Here is a 21459-nt window from a genome sequence, read left to right on the forward strand (position 1 = left end):
AACTCATGTCTTATGGAGGCCGACTGATCTTTATTAATTCGGTGCTCACGAGTATGCCTATGTTTCTCTTATCTTTTTTCGAAGTCACAGTTGGTATTAGGAAAATGCTGGACTTTTATCGATCCCAGTTCTTCTAGCAGAGTGATGAAACAAAAAGAAAATACCAACTAGCCAAATGGGATATCATCTGTCGACCAAAGGACCAGGGGGGACTTGGTATTGAGAATCTTGAAGTCAAAAACAGATGTCTACTCAGTAAGTGGCTGTATAAACTTTCAGTTGAAACTGAGGCCACGTGCGCGCAGATTCTATGCAGTAAGTATCTGCAGTCCAAGACATTGTCCCAGGCGACAGTAAGACCGACAGACTCGCCGTTTTGGAAGGGGATTATGAGAGTCAAAGCTGCCTTCTTTAATAGAACTAAGTTTATAGTCGGTAATGGTAACACCACTCGCTTGTGGGAGGATACTTGGCTTGGTGAAACGCCGTTGGCGCTTTAGTATCTATCCCTGTATCGTATTGTTCAAGGACGTGATGCTCTTGTTGCCACGATTTTGCAGTCCATTCCCCTTAATATTTAGTTTAGGAGGGCGCTTGTGGGCGACCGGTGGGAAGCATGGCTTCATTTGATGAGTAGACTGATGGAGATTCAGCTATCTCATCAGCCCGATAAGTTGTGTTGGAAGCTTACTAGGTCTGGAGAGTTCACAGTCAAGTCGATGTATATCGATGTCATTAATTCTACTGTTATCTCTAGTTCCAAAGAGGTTTCGAAAGTCAAAGTTCCTTTGAAAATTAAAGTGTTTATGTGGTTTGTACATAAACAAGTCATTCTAACAAAGGATAAATTGGTTAAGCGCAACTGGACAGAATCTACTAGGTGTAGTTTTTGTGATCGGGACGAAACCATCAAGCACCTCTTCTTTGACTGCCCTTTGACAATGGTTTTGTGGCACACGGTGCATATTGCCTTTAACATTACTCCTCCGAATTCGGTCAGTACGTTATTTGAAACGTGGCTTGTTGGGATAGAGTCCGAAACAGCCAGACACATTCGTGTAGGAGTATGTGTTTTGTTGTGGGCAATTTGAAATTGCAGAAATGATTTGGCTTTTAACAGAAGAACGAATATTCATTTTTTGCAAGTTTTATTCCGAACTACTGCGCTGATCCGTATGTGTCCTTACTCACTCCGACGGAGGCCAGGGAGCGTTTGGTTACTGGATCTGTCCGGTGGGAGATGGTAGCGCGGGATATCTTAAACCGGTTTGGATGGCGGTCATGTAATAGGATAGGCAATTAGTTTACCTATCTTTGTTTTGCCAACCGGTTGTGGCTTTTGGGCCTTGTGTTTTTGGCGTTGTGGCTCTTTGTGAGCTCGCCGTTACTTTGTTTTCAGACTTTACGACCTTGTTGAACAACTTTATTTGTCTATTTATGTGACCGTATGCATCATTCTGATGCAGAGGCCGGGGAGCCCCCTTTTCGGAAAAAAATGCCTGTGAAAATTTTCCAGACATGGCTGCTAAATTCAGTTATATGGAGTGCGAAAACATGAATCTCTTCTGAACATGCCATGTGCTCTAACTGTAATTACCACTGTCTCGTCATGCTCATGCCACGGAGCAGCCAAAAGACGGATCATGTATGCAACGGAGATAACGACGTTTAATAACTAATGAAACCGGGCAACGAAACTTTTGTAATATGATCTCAGGGATCTCTAAAATGATCAGATTACATGATGCGTCCGTTCATAATGAGGAACTTGTGAGTCCAGAGCACATGCATTGCACTTGTACGTGTATATATGTTCCACTCTACAAGAGTTTCAGAGAAGCAGAGTCGTGCTCAGGTGCCGATTTCTTCATACCGGTGCTTGAAACAGCGCCTCTCCGGCCTTGCTCGCGTCAATTTCATGATGTTTCTCCATGGCGCGAGGGATGAAGATGTGGAGGCTGCGGAGGGTGCGGTCAAGAGCATGGCCGATGCGCGCCCCGACGGTCTCACATTTAAAATTCACAGATTTGAAGGTCTCATGAATGCTGCACGACTGTAGGCAATGCTGAACTCTTACCTCTTGTTTCTTTTTCAGCATTGATAGCAGGGCGTATATCAAAAGTTAGGATGGCCATACAGACTGGATTTTGATCCTCTTTCAATACTGCAATAGTTAGTGACAGCAGGCTGATGGCGTTGTTCTATGCTTTGTGCTGAATCACCTAAATTTGGCTCCAGTATTACCATGGACATGGAACTGCAGTCAGTGTTGCTCAAAATTTGTTTCTGATTCAGCATGCATCCATGCATGCTGCAGCCAGAATCCTCCGCTGAGAGCACACATATTTAGCAGGAGAGAATAAATCAAGACACAGTGAGTGGGAGACCCACATATATACGAGAAGAAAAGATTACGCCAAACACAAGTTGGCTGCCATTGCCATGCCAGATGAACAATAACAAGTATAGCAAACAGGCTGGAAACGATGCAGATGCAGACATGAACAAGCTGTACATAATTACAGGATATATGTGACTCTGAACTGAAACAATCATCAACAGTACTCCTAATTAACTTGCCTTGGATTGCTGGGCGTGATTGACTTCTGAAGCTCGATCAGACCGTCTTCAGTACAGGTCGGTTTGGGTTCTTGGCGAGCTCGGCCCTCAGGTGTGCCATGTGATAAAAGACACATTCTAGCACAACTTCCTTGAGGCTGGCGAGAGATGGTAGACCCAAAACGGAACTTCGAAGGACGTGAGAAGCACTCCTGTCAAACTTGAGCACCTCAAGCTTCGGGGTTGTTCCTTGTTCAAACTTGACAGACCTGAGGCTTGATCCAAGTCCCATGCTCAGCTCCAGCACCACCAGGCTCCCGAACATCCCCTGCTGGAAATTGAGATGGACCTCTTCACCCTCGAGTGACTTCTTCAACAGATGCAGGAATGCCAGATTTGTTAGGTTCCCAAGGACTTGTATGGCATCATCGTGCTCCTGTGGTGGGTTTCCCGGCGATGCGTTGAACTCGCTTTCCCCTTTCACGCTTCCTTTCTGGTTCAGTTCGGAGACTGTTGTATTTCCGTTATTCAGTTAATGGAAAGGGGTAATGCCCGGTTCAAAAAAAAAAGAAAAGCATCGTGCTCTAGTATCATGGAGCTCCGCAGCTTCAGCTTCTCTAGATTCTTGAGCCCCTGGATCCATTCTGGCAACTTGAGCAGGTTACCGTAAAGCTTGAGGCTCTGCAGTGTCTCAGGAAATGAGAACTTTCCCTCCAAGCGGCCACATAAACCAGGCTCCCCCTCTGATCGGATTGACAATGACTCCAGGCGGCTCAGACCAACAATTGTTGAACACAACTTCTGGCCTTTTTCCTTATTGACGCCAGTCACTCCCAACTTGTGCAACAGCGTGAGTCCTTTTATGTCCTGTATAATAACCTTCCCTCGTGTTCCGATGTTCACAACACCCAATGTGTGCAGGGCTTTTAGTTTCCTCAACCCTCTTGGAACTAGCACACCATCCTCAGTTGGCATTGTGGTAGCTCGAAGATAGTTTAGCTTCTGAAGCTTGATGATGCTCTTTGGCAACTTGACAATCCTAGTACCTCTGACATCTAGTGTCTCGAGTTGCCTCAGGTTGCCCAGTGAATCTGGCAGGTAAAAAATATACCCACATCCTCTTAGAGAAAGGTATGTTAGGTGAAGAAGCTTCCCAATATGCTTAAGGTGATGATCATAGAGATCATATGTGTCTTCCAGGTCTAGCACTCGTAGCAACCTCATCTTGCGAGGAAAAAAAATGACTTCCACACTCCAAAACATGTAATTGACCATAGACGGGACATGTCCACTATGCTCTGAAACTCATTCTTATCTCCCTTCCAGTTGCTGCTTATAGTCAGGTGGCGCAACGTGGTCTGGCTGTTCGAGCTGCAACCTTCCTCCAGTGTAAAAACAAGATTTTCTTCCATCGACTTGGAGACACCAATTTCACGGATAAGATCATGAACTTGGCAGGAACCAATTCCATTTGTACCGACGATTGATTGTTGAGATGGTAGGATCATACTCCTGCTTATAAGTTCCATGAAGTAGCCGTCCGCTATTTCCATCGCACACTTGCCATGCACGTCCCTTGAGTAACCCTCTGCACTCCACCGACGTGCCAATCGTCCCCGTCCAACCTTAACGTGCCAATCGTCCCCGTCCAACCTTGTAATCTTCGGGAAAGATGGGCATATATAGGAAACATGACTTGAGATGATAAGGCAAACCATCATAGCTTCTCATAAGGACATTTCTTATGGTCCCAAGCTCTGGATTCATCTCCAACTCAGAATTGATATTATCATTCAATTTCCTCCGTTCCAAAGAGGTTTTTGGTTGGTTGGACAAGAAGCCACCTATGGTGACTATTGCAAGGGGGAGCCGACCACACTTTCTCAGAATCTGTTCTGTCTGTTCAACTAGCTCTGGATATTGCAAATTCAAATCAGTAGTCTTCTTGAATACCTGAAATCATGCGGTCTAGTTATTTAGTACTGTGGAAATTAAACCAGGTTGGGAAATAATGTTTCAGTATACTTATTGGAATTGACATGCAAGAATCTTTGTCTCGTATACATGTATTAAAAAATGTGCACCCAGAACTAAATCACTTTATACTCAAACTGTTCATTAAATACTAATTGATATGGAATAGAGCAGTTGCTAATCAGTTAAATTTTGCAGCAACAATTGGAATTTGCAAATCATGAAGTGAGCATTTGCTTCCATGTTTTTCAAAGTGATTGAGCAACTGGACCAACCAAATTGTTGACATGTACTACTAGTACGCCACGATATCACTAATGTTAGGAAGCATATATTTGTAGAACATACTATTGGAAATCATGAACTACATTTTTGTTGCAATGCCTGAATTAGTTCCAGCATGGACCATGGTTGTAGAGAAAGGACGTGTTATAGATTAAGTTACATTCAAAGTAGAGCTGATCATTTTGGTTGAACAACTAAGACGATGTAAAAAATACATAGGGCACAATATGACTATGCCACATAAAAATAAAGATGATAATACTTTGTAACTAAGTACCTTTTTACTGAAGAGGTCACGTGCATCCGTGTGATCTAGATCTTTGAGCATGTATATATTTTCTTCTTGTCTCTGTGAACAAACTTTAGCTATATTTTCTTCCCTGGTGGTGACAATGATCCGGCTTGTATGTTCCATTCCAAGGAAATTCGGTACTATCATGTTCCATTCTGCAGTAGATGATACATCAATACATCATCAAGAACAATCAAGCACCTCTTTCCTTCTATAAGCCTTTCCATCTCCTTAATAAGTGCTATTGGTGGCATCAGTAGTAATGTGTTCCTTGTCTTGCCCATCAAACCAACCACGTCTTTCTTATCTGAAGATTCTGTGTCAAGTTGCATAATTAAACTCCTAAGAAGACCTTCAAGATTAAAAGGACGCATAACTGTGACACAAGCACGCTTCTCAAATGTGCTACTCAGCTCTTGGTTTTCGTAGATATCTTTGACTAGAGTGGTCTTTCCTAGACCACCCATTCCCCACACAGAGATCACCTGGTATTTTTGGGTAGCTTGATCTGAAATAAGCTTGATAATCTCATCTTTTTCTTTCTCTCGCCCAACAAGATGAGATTCCTCCAAAGCAGTCATCATCGTCCTGGTGCGAGTGAAGCTCTTTTTTATGATATTTTTTTCAGGAGCACCTCTGAATTGATCCTCTAATATTTCACCAGTGGGCACTATAGAGTTTTTATCTTTAGTGGTAGTGACACGGTCTGAGCTTGACTCTAAACCTGTTCCATCTTGAGAGACCTATGCACAAGCGAGAAATATTCATCCATGTTGAGAACCCTATTATATGAATGAATGTAAAATAATTCTAAATATGTAGATTATTAAAATTTGCTGAATAGTTAAAATGCAACTTTCCCATTTGAACCCTAATTAAAATATTTTCCTACCATTTCCTGAAGAAACCACAACTTAAAATACAAAATAAATTCAAGAAAACACATGCAGGTATATACACACATTAGTATTGAAATGGGAGTGTGCATTTTGTTTGCGAAAGGCTTAACTTATAATTTTGATTTTCTCAGTCACTAGATACTACTTATATGACGTAAAAGGGTTCCTCCTGCTTTATATTATAAGGCAACCACCGCACAAGTTCAACAAGCCAAGCAACAAAAGAGAAAAAGAAAGAAACATAAACGGCGAAGATACATGATGTCAAAAGAGCCACAAAGAAGCATCGAATGCACCAAGTGCAAGCATGATCATCAAGGCCCTCGGCAAACTAGAGCCAGCACACGACGCAGCTAAGACGAGGTAGTAGCCCGCTGCAGGAGGATTGCCATGCTCCGTCAACTCACATGAGGCAAGCCATTGCCGGTCCGCCATCATTCTCAACCGCCGAAGAGGGCCCCCATCCCTCTAGTTCTCGATCAGAGGACACTACGTCGTCGACAGGCACAGTCGCTTACTCCTGAGATCGCATGGCCAGGACCAATTGGTTGCCGGGGAGAGGCCTACAAGCACAGGCACCGCACCACGCAACGGCACAACCCAACATCAACATCGCTGCATGCAGGCACCAACTTCAACCGCACGCAGCCGGGCATGAGCACCTTTGAAGATAACCGACAGCCCACCACCCACGCCGAAGCCTCGACCACCACTCCGCCGTCCCAAGGCGGAGTCTTCAAAAAGAAAAAATGACGTTGGGGCACCATCACCACCCAATCTAGAGACTCTGGGTTTTTCAACTGAGACGGGAAGGAGAGGGCGAGGGAAAGATCAGTATGCCTCCTCAAGGAGAACGACGCCGAGGCGCTGCCAACATCGTGATCGCCGCAACCAGCCAAGGGTTTCCCATAATCCATCCCTACCAGACCCTTAGCCCCAACAACCACTGGATCCGACCAAAGAGATGTCAGCATCGCCTGCCGGCGAGGTAGGAAGAAACTCGACGGAGGCACCACCATCTTCAGAACCGCTCCAAGGGCCAACGGGGAAGCCCCCGGAGCTAGCCCACGCCCCTCATAGATCCAACGCCCACGCAGCCGGGAGCGGCGCTCGTCAGCATCCGTGCCATCCCGCCGAAGAAGGGATGACCCGCTTCACGACAGTGACAACCGCCACCACTCCAGCCGCAACTCGCGTTGGACACCACCAAAGCCATCACGTCGCCGTGAAGCATCATGCCCGCCACCATGCCACTGCGCCCTCTGCTAGCGCTGCGCCACCCCCAACGAGACCGACCCGCGTCGGCCACCGGTGCACAGCGGAAGAAAGGGCCCGCCGCCACCGACGCTGACCGGGCTTCGCCCGTCAACGCAGGCCGGCGGCGACGAGGGGGGAGGGGAGGAGGAGGGGGTAGGGCCGGCAGTTAGGATTAACCCTCCGCGTTGCTCGAGGGAGCGACCGGGAGGGGGAGAGGGGAACTCAGTCCTGAGATTCAGATACTACTTATATAGTGGGCTTTGCTTTAGTACACAAGTTTGTAAACCAGAACTTTACAAAAGCTCGTGAAAAACAAGCACAAAGTCCTTTTGTTCGCTCGTGTTTTGAGTCGTCCAATCAAGCTATCCATCGTGCATTCAACTAGCTAGCAAAGCACCAAAAGTAAACTAGACCTGTATAATAAATGAATAAGTACGAAACACCAAAATCAAATAGGTTGATCTAAACGTACAGCAGGAGGTGGAACTTGAATATTACCTTCTTGTGGAAAGCATAAATACTCTGATCAGCAGACATGCACCTAAGTACTGATACTATGCTTTCTCGCCCTGCACATAATCTTGCAACTTCAACTTGACCTGTAGACACTATGATCCTGCTCCCCATAGTCTTGTCTGGGAAGCACCTTTTAATCAGATCCCACTCCTCAACAGTGGACAGGTCGTTAAGAACAATCAGGTATCTTTTACTGTTCACATGTCCATTAAACTCTTCAGCCAACTCTTGCAACGTCTTCTCCATTTTCAACAGAGCATCAACCCCTACGGCTGCATGAAATTGCTGCACCAAACTCTGAACAAAGTCTTTTGGATTAAACGGATGAATCACTCTGACCCAAGCTCGGCACGAGAACTTGCTTTTAATATCTGGATCCTCATACATCGTCCTGATGATGGAAGTTTGCCCGAGATCAGCACTTGTTCCCCACACTGCAATTACCCTAAGGTCATTCTCCTTCCCGTTGATCAGCTGAAAAAGATCTACCTTTGATATCTCCTGCTTCACCGCATGCCTTGCTTCATCGATGCCAAACAGTGCTGTAGAAGAAATGCTAGACTGCTCTAGAGCCATGGCGGCCTTGGATCCAGAGCCCTTGATGGGGTTGTAGCGCATGTTCCTCTGGCTGACATCCTCTACATTGGCTCTGAGCTCCTTCATCTGCTTTGCCACACAGCGACGGTCGAGTAGGTTGCGACGGATACGCCACCAAGACTGCTTCTCGAGGCGCACGGCAAACTCCTGGAGTGTGTCCTCGACGTCATAGGCCACGTCGCGGACTTGCTTCACCCAGACCTTGACCACCCTGTTGCCATCTCCCTCGTCATGAGTGGACGCAAGGAAAGCCTGCATCATCTCGAGCTCATTGGTTATGAATACCTGGTCACGCCGGACTCCGAGCTGCAGAGCCACCTCCTCCGCCAGGGCGGATGTGGCGCATCTAATCGCTCCATTCAGCACGGACTTGCCAACGCTCAGGGCAGTGGCCTCCATGGCACTGATGTTTGGTTTGTGTGTAATGGTTGTGGTGGTTGGAGGCAGTAGTGCAAATGCTGGGCGCAAGTAGATGCAGAAGCTAGGGATGGTGGTCTAAAAGGAGGAGCTTGCTTGGCTGCAAGATCACAGTCGCAAGTGACATCGCCAAGCTCCCAGTTGTGCTAGATGCAGTGCAACCCCTAATAATTAAAGTTGAGTTGAAGCAATCCAACTATGGCATGTGCACCCCTTGAATACATCGAGGCCAGAGATAGAGATGCATTTGAAATTGCATCTTTGCTTGGGACCATATGGGATGTCTTGCACCAAGTATAAAGTAAAAACTAAGGACTGTATTTCATACTCAGCTGATGAAGGTTTGTGATATGGCCTTGCATAATCAGTCTACACTGCCCAACTAACTGAATCTTTAAGTGGTGATAGCTTCTTAAGTTATCTGAAATTTCTATAAACCTCATGATGAAGCTCAACTACGAAGCAGGTTATGGGCAAATTATTCAAAGCTCAGAATCGACTGCTTTTGCAAGATCAGAACAGGTGCATGCCTTCTCACAGGTGCCAGTTGTCTCTTAGGAGTTAGGATTCTGGGTGAGCAGAGGACATATTTATTCTTAATGGAACCCAAGGAGAAGACATTGGCACAAGAACCAACCAGTCGCTGAATATTTTTGTGTTCCCGTTGTAAGTACAGATAACCTAAATAATATTTGGGCTGTTGCATACCATTGTGTGGGTAACAGTAACCCACCTCGTTTACACTGCCTACTGTACATATGTTATATACTAATCATGAAGCCAACAGCATGGACTAAGAAACAGATGCTGGTTGAGCAAGTTGACATATATCTTTGTATGAAGGGCACACATGATGATGAGTACTAGTTATGCTGAGAACAAGGACACCTCCATAATGCTGAAAAATCATAAAACTTTTGTTAGTCTAGAGCAATGTTTTAAATAGCGGGCTATGGAAAATAGCGGCGGGCCTCCAAAAACAACTATAGCGGAGTTATAGCGGGCTATAGCGGGATATTTCTGAAGGCCACCATTTAGCGGCATCTTGCTGCTATAGCCGGCTATTTAAAACATTGGTCTAGAGACAAATCACATGTCCCCACATAAAGGAGGAGCTATTGCTCCAAGCTCAACTATCACTTGCTGGGGCGAACAAACAACCTTTAGTTTAAACTTTGGTAAAATGCAGTATGCTATGAACGAAAATAGTAGTCTGCTAGCTGTGACGACACCGAACAGATGATACGAACACAAAGTAGACTAACCAGTGTCACAAATTACAGACAACCAATCGGAAGATAATAATGTGCTGCACATGAAAGGCCTCAGTAATTTGCAGTAGAGAATCAAATAAGAAGTTTTCATCCACAATGGATAAGAAGGCAAGGACCAAGTCCTTTCCAGGAGAAAAACAACTATAAATGACATGAATCTTCTCAGACTTTGTACTATTATTAGCAGTTACCAGGCCCCACCACATTATCGGTTACAATACCATCTTGGTAAGACTAGTAACAGCATAAATCAGTTGTTGGGAAAACCTCTACTAGCAACACATGAGGCAGATAGTATCCCGCACACATTATGTTTGACCTATAGCTGAGACATAGTTTTCACAACAAGCATTAATTATGAGATATGTTGTCACTTTGAGGTCGGGTTCGGCACTGAGGTGATTATGACGATCTATCTCTTGCCACCAACAGCCTATTTTTCTATTCAACCATTTTTTTCTGCTTTCCTGGCTATATTTTTTCATATGAAAACGAGTTCACACACCACCATAATTAAAAATAGAAAATTGACCCTAAGTTAGCTAAGAGTGAAAAGGGCGGCTCGGAGATAAAATCACTGTCCACGCAATTAAACCGTTGTTCAAAGTGCTTGACATGGGGTTAAACCAGCTCAAAATAAAATAATTTGAAAGGAAGTGACATGAGCAGATAGGCTCTGTTTGTGACTGCATATCTGTGATGTGCTAACTTATTTTGTAATCTACACCTGGAAAATAGCTACGAGAAATGAAAGGAAATAGTTAGCCACAAGAAAAAATGGGCTAAATCTTGTTTAAAAAGCTGGATTGCAATATATACAACGCCGGGTGTGGCCACAATCTATGGAGCAAAACTAACATTTTTCACTGATGAACAGGTGACACTAACTGAAGTTTTGACTAAACATTTATTTTACCTTTCCATCAAGTGAGCCCATATAGAGATGCCTCAACTAATCCGGGAAACCATGTAAATATCATTGAAAAAGGGGAGATTCCACATGACTCCTCAGTCCTCGTTTCACAACATCACAGATTTTGTAATGCGTTTGTTTGCTGCACTGACCTAATTAAGTAGTAGCGTAATTTTAATGGTCCCGACGCAAATCACATGAAAGATTAATTTACCAGAACATTGCCCATACAAGCAAAGACTTGAATTCACCAAATTTGAGGCACATCCTATCTGATGCACCGTACCAGCATTTATTTGTGCAGCAAAATAATTGAGTTTTCCTGTTGTTGTTTATTTTGGAATTGCTACTGACGCAGAAATTGAAATGGAGTACCTATATAGCACAATACTAGTGTTTTTGAAATCCATTTATCCACACGCAATTAATAATTGCAACTCTCATTTGTCAAAAAGCTGAGGATATCTAATCAAGGGTTAGTCAGACTTTATCCAACATCTAAAAGGAACAATATGTTCTTTCAGTAACTATAAATCGGATAAAATAGCTAAACTAGAGTTAAGAGCTAGCTCAAACCTCATCACCGGAATTATTCATCTACTTTCATTAACTGAGCTATTCGATGATTCATTATCAGTTCATTTGTTTCTTTAAATATGCATGTAGGTCAGTTTTCTTTGGACAACACACCATTATCTCTTAAAAGTAAGAACAACCGGCCGGTTGCGTAGCATACGTACCATGCATCACACTTCAAGATGTCTCCAACTAAGCATAGTAACATATTCAAATCATCAGTACATCTATATGTGTGCCATTTCCAACTTGCCAATATGTATATGTTGTGTTTAGCAGTGTGGTAGATTCCCAGACAGCAGACTGTTAGCTTTGCCAGACTACAATTTCTTAGAAAGAGAAAATATACACATTAGAGGCCGGAAGCAGTACAGATGCATCCATGTCAAGTGCATGGTGTGCTACTAATTATCAGGACACGGATGTTCAACACTATAGACCTAAATAACCAAAACTGTATCGTCTACGAGAATCCAGAACAAGTGGCCACCACGAACTGAAATACTACAATGATTAATTGATACTGCAAAGCAAATGGAACAGTGCACCATACAGCAAAGCACTTCCTTTCTTTCCTTCTCGTTTGTTTGAGGGATAAAGCAGATTAAGTGTTTTGACACCTCACCTTTTCAGCATCCGGCAGCCGGAGCTGGAACTACAGGAAAAACAGTTTTCTTCAGTTTTCATATCTCCATCGAGACAAACATGGCCAATAAAACAAAGGTAGCTAAGGACGCTGGAAACCTTTTATTCCAGATGGTAATAGCCCTCTGAAAATGAGAAGAGTCATTTTGGATCGGCCAAGAATCTCGTGTGATTCCTATATATGGCTCTCCGCATGTGCACCCCAACTAAAGTTGTGATAGAACTGAGACCACAAACACTCAAAAGCAGCAACGGCTAATTAGTTTGGCCACACAGCGTGGATCGAGCATAAAGTTGCATCGGTTGTTCAGACCGGAGGCATGTGTGCGTGCATGTGACCGATGAGTCAAAGGCTGAAATGTTGCTAGGGTCCATGAGCCGGCTCTCTGCCCGCCATGATGGCCTGCTTTTAGTTATGATCTGATTCAGTAATTTGAACCACTCTTTGTCCTGTCTGCAGGTTGTCTAGTGTATGATAAACTGAACAATCGCTAGTACTATTGGAGTAATAAACTTCAGTTTAGCAGGGAGGGAGGCATGTGGCATGAACAACTAACAAGGCTCGAGGGTCGGTGAAGTTAGTTTTTTTTTTTGACGGGAAGGCCTTCATGGCTAGCTTTATTTTCTCAAATAAAAGTTACATCATCAACTAAAAAGGTAGATATAAAGTCGGGCGGTGCGTCCGACCAAACAAATGGTGGATCAACACGCCCCCGTTGCGCTAGCACATGAGCTACCATATTCGACTCCCTATTACAATGTTCAATAAGGACCTTCCCGAATTCCTGGAGTAAACTTCGACATTCATCTAAAATTGGTGCTGCGACCATTGAGTGTCCAGTGTTCTGGTTTAATGCGTCCACCACCACCAAATTGTCCATTTGGATGAAAATAGAGTTGCAGCCTATATTCAGTGAGAGCTTTAGACCTTCCATGAGGGCCGCAGCTTCCGCTGAAACTATGTCAGGGACATGTTCAAGTCTTGCAATGGATGCGCATACAAACAGACCATAGTTGTCACGGACAATTGCCCCACACGCTCCTGAGTGGTCATCTTCCGAAAATGAGGCATCAACATTAAGTGCAATGACAATGGTCTTTTCCATCTGTTTAATCTTGGCGTCACACTTGGCTTTTCGGCAGCCCGTACAAAGTTCAGGGCCACTGCTTGTATGGCACTGCTAGTTCGGGATGGGGACTGAACTTCCTCATTCCTAACAATCAGACATCGTTGCCATCACAAGTACCAGCCTGTCACGGCAACCATCTCTGGAATTTGGACCACATCAATATATTGTTCCTGGTTAGCTTTGTCGCATAACAAGGCATCCAGAACTTCAGCGCCAGATTTTCCATCAGTGCATGAGGCGTTTATTCTTTCCAGTAACCCGAGTTGCAACCAAATCTCCTTCGCTCTACCACAACTGAACAACATATGTGATACATCTTCCGCGTGTAACTTGCAGATCGGGCATTGGCCGGATGTTGCAATATGTCGGTTAGCCAAAACACCCATACAAGGTACAGCATTGTGAAGGCATCTCCATAAAAAGATTTTAACTTTGCTTGGGACTTTCAAACTCCACAGCTTTGCCCAAACCGGATGCTGAGCTGATCCTCCTCCGTACATTGGACCGGGATTGGAGTCAATGTAATTATCTTCCCACTGTCGGTAATAAGCTGATTTTACACTGAAAATTCCTGACTTGGTGAGGTGCCACGCCACGAAGTCTTCAGTGTCATCCTGGTAAATGGGGATCTGGAGTATGCGATCGGCATCAACGGGCCAGAAAATTTCATGCACAAGAGCTTCATCCCATGCACCTGACACCAGGTCAATTAACTCATGGACTCTAGTCAGGACACAATTACCTCGAAAAGTTATGATCTTTCTTGAACAGCTAGAAGGAATCCAACTGTCCTCCCAGATATTAATTTTGTGACCACTTCCCACTCTCCAAATGCATCCCTTCTTAAAGGTCTGGATACCCGCCCATATACTTTGCCAAGCATAAGAAGATCCCTTCTTCAATTCACAATTTAGAATGTCACCACTTGGGTAGTACTTTGATCTTAGTACTCTTGCACACAAAGAATCAAACTGATCAATAAGTCGCCAGCAATATTTCGCGAGCATCGCAAGATTAAAGCAATGAATGTCTCGAAAGCCCATGCCACCTCTATTCTTTGGGACACACATCTTCCACCATGCGAACCAATGCATTTTGCGTTGATCTTCTCCGTCACCCCACCAATAGTGCGAAATTGCGTCAGTGATTCCCTTACAATTTTTTTTTGGGAATTTGAACACGCTCATCGCATATGTTGGGATAGCTTGAGCCACCGCCTTTATCAAAGCCTCTTTGCCGCCATAGGATAGTGTCCTTTCCTTCCACCTGTTAACAATTTGCTGAATTCTCTCTATGAGATGTTTAAAACAATCCACCCTATCAACCCCGATAATTGACGGCAGCCCCAAATATTTGTCAGAGAGGGACTCCGTCATAATATCCAAAATTTGGCACACCTCCACCTTAGCATCAACATCAGTATTGGGGCTGAAAAAAATAGATGATTTAGCAGCACTAACCATCTGTCCTGAAGCAGAACAATAATCATCCAGAATACTCTTCAGTGACGTGGTGTCGGCTGCATCCGCCCTCGTCAAGATAAGTGAATCATCAGCAAATAATAAGTGAGTTATCGTAGGTGAATCACGACAAACCTTGACCCCATTGAGATTGCCCACTTCCTCCTCATGTGCGATTAGAGCAGAGAGGCCTTCAACACATAACAAAAATAGGTAAGGGGATAGAGGATCCCCTTGCCTAAGGCCTCTACTTGGGCTGAACGGGTTGGTTTCATTTGAGTTGAATCTCACCTTATATTCAACAGAAGACACACAAGCCATAATAAGTTGAACCCATCTCACATCGAATCCAAGCTTGATCAAGATAGCCTTCAGAAAAACCCACTCAACACGGTCATATGCTTTGTGCATGTCAAGTTTGACTACACATGAACCAACCTTCCCTTTCTTCGTCTTCATGCTGTGAAGACACTCATATGCAACAATGACATTATCAGTTATGATGCGGCCAGGAACAAACGCACTTTGGTTTTCACTAATTATCTCTGGAAGAAATACTTTCAAGCGCGCTGCCAACATCTTTCCAATGACCCTGTAGACAACATTACATAGACTTATGGGCCTGAATTGGGAAACAGTTTCAGGCGTGTCCACTTTTGGGATTAGAACGATAGTGGTGGTGTTCCAGCCCTCGGGGATCACCCCACTATTAACCGCTTGGAGCACCTCCCTCACAAGATCATCCCCAACAAGATGCCAAATTTTTTATAAAAAAAATAGCATGCAACCCGTCTGGGCCTGGAGCTTTAATATCTCCAATGCTAAACAATGCGCGCTTCACTTCCTCAGCAGTATATGGTGCCAGCAAGGCCTCATTCATGTACGGAGTAACTTTCATTTTGACTTTATTCAAGACTTCAACTTTCGGTTCTATCACTTGAGATGTGAACAAGCTCCGAAAATATGCATCAATTAAACCTCTCATTTCTTCGTTATCTTCTCGCCATGCACCATTTACATCCATCAATCGACGAATAAAGTTTCTTTTCTTTCTCGCCATCGCAAAGTTATTGAAGAAGTTGGTGTTACGGTCACCATTTTTCAACCAGTTCGCCCTACTGCGCTGTATCCAATATATTTCCTCCTTCTCCATTGTTTCTTCAATTTCAATAAGCAACTCCCTTTGCCGATCTGCCGACTCATCAGTGAGTGGCCCTAACCGCAAAGAATCCAGCTCCTCCTTTAGCTTCTTCAGCCGACGCTGGGGGGATTTAAGAACCTCCCTATCCCAAATGTGTAAGTCTGCATGCACTGATGCGGTGCGGTCTGCTAATGATCGCAGGCCTGCAGAATTTTCCCACGCCTCAGTTACCTTCTTCGTGACATCATCTTCTTTGAGCCAACTTGCCTCAAACTGCTTTGAGGTATTACGCTGTTGACTGTCCACACCCACCTCTCCTTCTAGGTTCAACACAAGAGGCCTATGGTCAGACTTAATATGTGGTGCGTTGGTCACAAATGCATTCGGGAACAGACCATGCAAGCTCCCATTGCAGACCACTTTGTCAAGTCGTTGACGCAGCCGTCTCAGGCGCCATGTAAACTGATCACCCACCGCTCCCATATCCTCCAACTCGCAGTCAACCAATGCATCACGGAAGTCCTGCATCATGCGTGTCAGCCGCGGGGCTCCTCCTTCCTTCTCATGCGAATAAAGAATTTCGTTGAAGTCTCCCGCGACAACCCAAGGTGCATTATAGTGAGTATGCAGGCCGCGCAGGTACGTCCACGACAGATGCTTGTCCTCCCATCTAGGTTCTCCGTAGAACCCGGTAAAACGCCATCGCTCTTCTGGCAGCGAGCCCACCATTACATCAATAAAGTTCTTGGTTTTTGCCACCACTTCAATCGCATTTGGGTTCCGCCAAAACAAGATTAGGCCGCCACTAGCGCCAACACTTTCAACCACCTCAAGATGGTCCATCCTCAGTTTCTTCAACAGTTTCTTTGCCCTTGCTGTGTTCAAATGTGTTTCGGACAAGAAAAACACACCCGGCCCCCATTGCTTTTGGATGTCCAGAAGCGCCCTCTCCGCCGCGGTGCTGGCCAAACCGCGGCAGTTCCAGCATATGATTTTCATTGCGTCCGGCGATCCTCCTCACGGGAGGTCGCCGGTGGCTCATTGTTTGTTTCACTAAGCTCTGATCTATGCCTTTTCTGATCATGTATCTTCTGCGGGGTGCTCATCAGATTCTTGTCAATAGGTTCCGTGGCTATATTCTCTAATAAGCTCACTTTATCAAATACAAAACCTGGAGGGGACGCCGAGGCCAGCACCCTCCCATCATTGATTGTACCGTCTTGTCCAATAAGTCGTTTCCTAGCAATAGGAACAATTGCACGAGCAGGGCGTTCAGGGATCTCCCCTAAATCCAAGTCCATGTTTTCCTGCGGGCTCGGATCACCTGCTGCACCTCTACCTCTTCCAAAGCCTCCTCCCCTTCCTGGAGCAGCTCCACCCCGGACAAAACCCCTACCAGTTCCTCCACGGTCGCCTGAGTTATCAAAGTTTACTAGGAGCCATTCACCCCACTCACACTCTTCGGGCCTGTGGATCCCATCACCACATTCAGTCACGATGTGCCCAATCAAACCACAAAAGTCACAAAAATCAGGGAGCTTCTCATACTCAACAGCATACTTCTTCTCTTTGAGAGTCAAGGGGACGAACCGAACCAGCGGAGTATTCAACATCAGAAAGACACGAGCACGCAAGTATCTCGCAGGATTCAGACGCCCCTCATTCACTACAATCTCGCAGGATTCAGACGCCCCTCATTCACTACAACTTTTATGGGTGGAATCCCAACTTTTCGAGCAATCTTTTCTGCCAAAGCCGTGTTCTTCATCAGACCTTCAGGAATCCCCATAATTCTGGCCCAGACTGGGATCCTATCCAGCTTGTAATCTCTGACATCGGATATACCATCATACTCTTCAATCACAACAGCCGCGTTGCGGAAAACCCAGGGACCGCCTCCCATCACTCGGTTCCAGTCGCCTAGGCACATGAATTGGGCAAGAAACAGGTTGGGTTCCACTGGCTTAAACGTCACTCCTTGGGCAGAAGCCCACGCATTGCGCATCGCCTTAAACAAGGCAACATGACTGAAGGGCTTCTGTGTATGAACCCTAAAGATTCCTATCCAGCGAGTCTCCTGAATCAGCCCTTCCACTTCACCTGATAGGTCTAGTTCCTCTTCTTCTTCACCATGGAGATTCAACCCGCTAAACCTGTCCTCAAGATTTGGGGCGGATCCACTGCCGTGGCCCTCCCCGCTGCTACCTGGAACCCCTCCTGCTGGGTTCTCTGTCGCCATTGAATCGCCGGTACACGCTAGCACCTTCGATCTACAATCTCCACGCAAGGGGCGACCTGGATCGATGGGAAGATGGACTCTGTCGGGAGCGCCGCCAGAGGAAGCAGGGGAACCCTAGCGGGAGCCAGGGGAAAAAAAGCCAGAGTCCTGATCGAGCGTTCGTGCTTTGCTGCCCGGGGTGGGTGAAGTTAGTTTGCGTGGTGGTGCCGCAGGGTGTTGCTGGGCGGTATCTTATCTCCCACCTGGGAATGGGATGGGCACGCACAATACATTAGGGTGGGAATAGGCTCAAACAAAACGTAAATTGCTTACTTTGGGGGTTGTTCGTCAAATCAAAAACTGCATCTTCATCTGGTACTAAATTGCTTAAATTGCTTATCTGATACTATAGAATTATAATAATGCGACTGCTATTGTGATAGACAAGAAATGCTACAGCGTGGATATGCGAAATTTATCGTACGGGGACTGGCGAGGGGCTCACCGCGCGCTGGGAACGGGGCGAGGAGGAGCCGAGGAAGAATAAGCCGATTTCATCGTCCTGCAACGGCGGCGGGTACGCAGACGGGTCGCGTCCGTCGCATCCTGGCGCCCCACCGGGCACACAGAATCGTGGCGGGGCGGGCTCCGCCGGCCAGCTCCATGCGGTGGAGCGGCGGCCTTGGGCGGAGGGGGAGAAATGAGAAAGGCGGCTGATTTGGGCCGAGTCAGCCCAGATATGTACCGACATGGCAGTTTATTTTTTTTATTTTTTACAATAGCGACTTTTTTTCCCGAAAAAAGGGTTTTCTCATGCTTTGTATACAAAGCAACCAACCGTGACAACCAACATTAGGTGCTGGACGGAAGCAGCACAGTCACGCCCAAAGAAAATGAAAGAGAAAAATACAAGAGAAACAAATGCCGACAACAGCGGATCGACAAAAAAACGAAGAAGCCTCCTGGCCGCTGCACACCGGAGATCGCCCATCAAGCTCCAAGCCTCCGAAGTACCGGTACCAATCAACACCTGCAAGAAGGGAGGCGATGATGACGATGCTGCTGCCAAGGGTTTCCCCTGGGTACGTGGTGAGGAGAGAGAGGAAGGGTAGCCCCAACGCCCTCCAGGAAGGTCCGGCGGCACCCTCATGCGCCACTACGTCAGTGTCGGCAAAGCCAACAGGGATTTCTCCCGATCCCAACCTTCACCTCAGGCACTCCGGAGCTCGCCCCCAAACAGACCCCCACCCTGCGCCAACCCGGTCACGAAGTTTCCTACACTGTCTCACCACAGCACCGTGAAGCAAGGCCTGCACGATGAAGAAGAGGAGCTGGGACTAGGGCAGCAGCACCGTCGGCACGGGGGAGGGCCCCACCTCCACCGTCAAAGACGGTAGCTGACCGGACGCAATAGCAGGAACATACCAGGCCCGTGGCTGCATAGGCCCGGATGGGATCTCTAAGACCCATAAAGTTCCCGCCTTCGCGCTGCAGTCGGCACGCCGTTGGCGTTGCCGCCCCTGTCCAAGCTGCAGCTCTGCCTCACCACGCAGAAGACAACAAAGCCACATCAGGGACCGACCTGCTAAGACCTAGATGGGGCCCGCAAGGCCCAGATCTAAGCCGGGAACGCGCCACCAAGCCACACCGCCGCCACCAGGTCCGCCGCCGGTCACCGGACCGCTGCCAACCCGAGCGACACCGCAGCCGCCCCCCTGCCCCGGGCCAGGAGGACGCGCACGTGAGGAGAGGAGGTCCTACCGCCGCCGGCACCCCGAGCTGAAGCCAGAGGCGCCCGCCGGCGACGACAAGGGAGAGGATGAGGGGGCGAAGCCGAGAGCAGAGGTGTTGGGGCCACCCCGACCGCCTCCCGGGGGGTCGGCGTGAGGGCGGAAGGAGGGGCGGGGAAGGAAGGGCGGGGAAGGGGGCGGATCCGGGCCGCGCGCCGGCGAGGGCGGCCGGATCCTGCTGGAGACGGGCAGGGGAAGGCGGGGCGGTGAGGGTTTCAGGGGTGGGAGGTGGGAGCCTGTTGGGAGCGGGTCTCCGCACAAGCAAATATCAAAGACACCTTTGCCGCCGACTTTTGGTTGTTAGAGAGACTAGACTATAGCGACATGACAGTGGTCATGGGCGTGAATATGCCTGAAGCGGGCGCAACAGTTGGCCGGCCCAGCGCGCAGAAGGCCGCAGACCTTGAAGCGCTCCTTTTTTTCTTTTTTTCCCACCTTTTTGTTTTTGTTTTTTATATCTGTTCATACTTAGAAATATTCTATATATATATAAAGACGTACAGACAATCTGAAAAATAGTGTTAACCAAGCATTTGAACAATGTTAAATGTTCTTAGAGAAAATGTTTCTCATGTATATAAAAATATATAATGTGTACGAAAAAAGTTAAACATGTATTTAGAAATGTTACTAAAGCATTGAAAAATAATTAGCAAGCATTTTAAGAAAAAATGAATGTGTATAGAAGAATGTTTGTCATGTATACGATACAATACTAATACATTGTTTATGAAAAAATACTGATAATTTATTTTAAAAAAGTTAAATGTGCATAAGCAAATGTTCCTACTGTATACGAAAAAACTACAACATATGATAAATAATACTACACATCAAAAAACATATATTTAAAAAAGTTAATTCTGTATTTAAAAAATGTTCCTGGTGTGTACGAAAAAACTACAACATATGATAAATAATACTACACATCGAAAAACATATATTTAAAAAAGTTAATTCTGTATTAAAAAATGTTCATGGTGTATACATAAAAATGTAAATTGTATGTGAAAAAATGTTTATTGCCATTAAAAATGTTGCAGTAACTTGTGCATCAGTGTCTCGAACTCTTCGGGGCCGAATTCTTCAACAACTGCATGACGAAACACGTCCCAGTTGAGCTCACCATGAGTCTGACGGAACGCCCGCAGCCAGAGAGCAGCATGGCCGTTGACGTAGAGTGTTGTCGTGTTGTGTGGCGGCACACGGTAGAGTTCAATATACTCCAAGCAACGATCCAACCATACGTGTGGTGTGTCTTCATCGAAGCACGGGAAATGATGCTTGGGCGGCCTGATGGAGTACTCCTCGCACAACACTGGCTATGGTACGCGTCCTGGAAATGCGAGGGCTTTGTCTGGCCTGGCGAGCAGTGGCGGACCGTCGCTGGGGAGAGGCGCTTACGAAACGAAGCCCGTGGCGGTTTGCGGTATGGCCAGAGAGCTTGGAGCTGGCGTGGCGCCCGGATCAAGCGGTGCTGTTGGTGGCTGACGCCCAACCTGCATCGCAGGGGTTT

General features: G+C 46.2%; 1 pseudogene; it reads right to left on the reverse strand.

Annotated features, from left to right (window-relative positions):
* Positions 1-1983: 1983 nt before the first annotated feature.
* LOC123084569 (disease resistance protein Pik-2-like) lies at positions 1984-8778 on the reverse strand (annotated as a pseudogene).
* Between the last annotated feature and the right edge of the window lie 12681 nt (positions 8779-21459).

This window comes from Triticum aestivum, chromosome 1B (assembly GCF_018294505.1).
Source record: "Triticum aestivum cultivar Chinese Spring chromosome 1B, IWGSC CS RefSeq v2.1, whole genome shotgun sequence".
Taxonomy (NCBI): domain Eukaryota; kingdom Viridiplantae; phylum Streptophyta; class Magnoliopsida; order Poales; family Poaceae; genus Triticum; species Triticum aestivum.